The 3,997-nt window shown below is 45.4% G+C and overlaps 1 long non-coding RNA gene across 2 annotated transcripts; it reads left to right on the top strand.

The window, feature by feature from the left end:
* Positions 1-306: 306 nt before the first annotated feature.
* LOC115064036 lies at positions 307-3,377 on the top strand. 2 transcript variants are annotated; one of them, XR_003843890.1, is made up of 3 exons: positions 307-516; positions 1,022-1,130; positions 2,720-3,377. It is a non-coding gene; the product is annotated as an uncharacterized LOC115064036 (long non-coding RNA). The 2 variants fall into 2 exon arrangements; XR_003843889.1 differs by lacking the exon at positions 307-516 and having other exon boundaries at positions 992-1,130.
* Positions 3,378-3,997: the final 620 nt, after the last annotated feature.

The following is a 3,997-nucleotide window of genomic DNA, read 5'->3' as shown; positions in this document are numbered from 1 at the left end:
CAACGCTGGGCTTGGCATTCCATTAAGCCAGGACAGTCTGCCTTCCTGTGTCCTCATAATTCTAAATTACGTCCTTGCCATTGGCTGGGATAATAGCCCCAGATAAGAGGGAGCAGACATTCAAATAGAGCACTATGGTCCTTTTGCATGACCTTGGCTCTGGCAGATGCTCACAAGAACCAAGTCTGTATAAACCTGAGGGGAGAAATAACAACTTGGAGGCTCTAAGGAACACACAGTCCTGTCTCCAAACACCAAGAGACAATGAGTCACAAACCAGTGAGCCGATCTTAGAGGGTGGGCTACCTATTTGCCTTTTTTTTTTTTTTTAAGGAGAGAGAAAGCTGCCAGCTTTGGAGCTCAGTGATCTGAGAGATAATGATGAAAAGCAGACAGGGGAAGCCAGGTTGTAAAAGTGTTTGTTGGGCAGGAGTAAAGGGGCCCAGGCTGTCAAGAGCAGTGGAGCTGGCCTGAGAGAAGACTGGATGTCTCTGGAGAAGTCTCTGGATGATGAAGGTCTGTGGCCACTTTCCCATAGAACAGTGGGGGAAGGTAAGCAGGCCCCAAGTAGAGTATAGCGGAAACAAAGGTGGGGGTGGGGTGGGAGAGAATGAGAGGGGCCTGTTCAAGGGACAATGAGTCATCCACTTGGCTTTTCTGTTCTCTCAACAGCTGCCACATAATAGCAGGCGTCTAACAGGTTATCATGTCTTCCTTTAAAGACCTCAAAAATAAAGTTAGAGACCCAAATTCTCAATTTGGAAAATTCGCTCGTGATGTCAGCACTCAGAGCCTGAGAAGGTGATAATTCTTGAGGCCAAGGTGAACCTGGGCCCTGGCAAAGTTCTCACCCTCGCTGGCTGGGAACTCCGTTTATTTAATGCTGTGGTGATTTGGGATTCTGTTTTAGGAAAACCTAAAAATAACTTGGTCAAATCTTGCTTTAATTAGTAAGCATCAGGTTGATTCTGACATTCTCCCAGCCCGATCACAAACTTTTCCACTGTCTTAAATACTTTAGAAGCCGTGGAGCCAGGAAGTGTCTGTCGGCGGGAACTAATCCTAGTCACACTGCTACACAAATGTCCAGCGACTTCACATCAGTCCTGCTGGTCTCTGCAAGCTTCCAGGTATGTGTTCAGAGAGGTTGGGCTGTGAGTTCTTCTCCCTAGGCGCTCCTGAAGCAGTCCCACTCCAAGCCTGAGGTAGGGGGACAGGGCTTCTCTGTTAAAGATGGAGGCGGCTTTTTCCACAACTCTTTATTGAGGAGCTCTCTGCGTCTGACTCAACCTAGAAAAAAATCACTCTTTTTCTTACTATCATTGTTTCAAAAGTCACTTTTTAACCAAACTCTCTTTCCTATTGGTTACTGTATATCTCAGTGCACTCAGATAGGGAGTTGTTTTAACAGGAAGGAAGGAAGGAAAGGAAGGAAGGAAGGAAGGAAGGAAGGAAGGAAGGAAGGAAGGAAGAAAGGAAGGAAGGAAGGAAGGAGAAAGGAAAGAAAGAAAGAAAGAAAAAAGGAGAGAGAGAGAGAGAGAGAGAGAGAGAGAGAGAGAGAGAGAGAGAGAGAGAGAGACTTGTCAGTGTACGGAAGGAACACTTGAGACACCCTGTTCTCTTAGTCATCTGGAAATGCTAGGGGGAAACCAGCTAAGCCTCCTGGGTACATGAAAGTCACCTTTCCCCAGCTCAAAATCACATTTCAAAGGGTGCTTGGTGCAAAACCAAGGCAAGTAAAACCTACCCACAAAATAGTGTTAAGGGGAGTACACTGTTTTCCACAGCAGAGCATAGCTGGTCTGTGACACACTCAGAAACAGCAGTGAGCAAACCCAGCTGCAGGGAGCCCGTGACCTTGAGCAGAGCACCTAACCTCTCCACATTCTCATTTCATTTAGAAAATGAGTGGGAAACACCCACTGTGCTTTGGCTCACGGTGACCGAAGGACAAGCAATACGTCTAAAAGCACTCTGTAAACCTCAGGGCTTTATCAGTAACGCTTAAAGAAATCACAGACGTGACTATTTGGGGACATACCTGGTGCAAGGCTCTATTTGTAAGTGGGTATGAGTGGTACCTGTGAGCATTCACAGGCCAAAACAACCTCCAGAATAGGTTTTCATCTTTAAAAGGTTACCAATTCATTTATAGTGTGTGTACATGTTACATGTCTGGGGTAGGGGGTGTGTGGAGGTCAGAGGACAACTTTTTGAAGTCATTTTCTCCCTCCATCTTTACATATCTTTTCATGGCTTCTAGGAATTGAACTCAGGTTGTCAGACTCTCTCACTATTATTATTATTATTATTATTATTATTAATTTGAGACAAGGTCTCACTATGTAGCCCTGGCTATCTTAGAACTCACAGTGTATATCAGACTGGCCTTGAACTCACAGAGATCTACTTGGCTCTGCCTCCAGAGTGCTGGGACTCAAGGCACATGCCACTATACCCAGCTTTTATTTTTGTGTTTTTTATTTTTATTTACTATTTATTTATTTGTTTATTTTTCTTCTGAGAAAATCTAGGGATGGAACGCGGGTTTTCGTGCTTGTGAGGCAAACGCTTTGTCTCAGAGCCTCTTTCCAAAATGGCACTGTGGTATCTGCTATTTTATGTGACGTAAATCCCTCAGTTAGCAGGTTCCTAGTTAATACCCTAAGAAAACACTGTTCTGCTGTTACCTTGATTCCAGGAGAACCATTTCTCTCAGTTCTTGTCCCTTAGGATTCTCTCCATGAAGGAAAAATGTTTGGAAGATCTGGGAGGAAATGGAGTGACAGTTTTCTAAGTGTCTTCTGTCCAGAGACAAAGAGCTTTCTCTTATACCACATGGGACAGTTGACCTGAGAACATGGAGCAGCTATAGAAGAAGGAGAAACTACCCTGAGAACAACTGACCAGGAGAACTGCAGTCAACCAGTTATAATGCCTGGAGAATCCCAGACTGATGAGGGAGGTCCTTCCAGTCTGAACAGAGCACATTAAGACTCCATGGTCCCAGAGAGGTACAGTGGGAGGCTGCCCAGCCCCCTCCCTCAGCTCCACTCCCTTTTGAAGCCTAATCAATAAGAATGTCACAGAGGTGCTTTCTGATTCAGGAAAAACCAGGGAGCCTTGCGAGGCAAGTGGATACCCCAATCTCCTAGTGAATGGCATGCTCAAAACATCCGATAGCTTGAGGTCCCCTTCTGGGGCTTATTCTCAGACTGCTCGATTTCGAACTCATTTCCATTTGAGGCAAAACCATTCCACTCGTTGATGCTAACAGGCGGGAAACCGGGCCCCTAAGTTTGCTAAATGAAATATTATTTTTCCCATGCCTTTCCACATCACCAGCCTTTGCTTATTTGGTGAAAAAAAAAAAAAAACAAAGAACATTTTACCTCAGTCCTGACAGCTCAGTATGACAGCTACCACAGTCTTGTGGGACCCTCCTCGAAGCCCTCCTATATTTACAAGACAAATAACCCCAGGGTTTCCCTCTCAACTGAGCATTTGAAGGGCCCGCAGCTCTGTAGCAATGTAGAAGCAGATGGGTAGTGTCTGGTCAGGGCCCTACTCTATCCCCACTCTCTGCTCTCTACTGAGCCTGCCTCTACTTCCTAGCGCCTGAGGCCCTGTTCTTTCTTTATCCACATTAGTTACAGCAGCAACAGCCCAGAGACCAGTCTGTTGTCTGTTTTGTTTTGTTTTTCTTATAAAAGAAGTGGAGAAGGAAATTTTTCTTTGAGTGGCATTTTGACTAACAGAGAGTGAGGTCATAGAGCATTTCTGCATCTACCTTGGAACAATGGATTATTATACTTCACAAGTAAATGGGGATAAAGCTTGACACAAAGAGACGGGGTATTTTAACTGCCAAGGTATTAAAAACTTCCGAACTAGAGAGGCCCGCCCCCCACTACTACAGAGGAGCAGGCATGTGGTGGGGGATGGGAAAGAGGAGCGGAATGGGTTTTGTACTAGGGAGAAGGCAGAACTGGGTACT

The sequence above is a fragment of the Mus pahari genome, chromosome 5 (genome assembly GCF_900095145.1).
Source record: "Mus pahari chromosome 5, PAHARI_EIJ_v1.1, whole genome shotgun sequence".
Lineage (NCBI taxonomy): Eukaryota > Metazoa > Chordata > Mammalia > Rodentia > Muridae > Mus > Mus pahari.
This window is presented reverse-complemented; position numbering and strand designations above follow the sequence as displayed.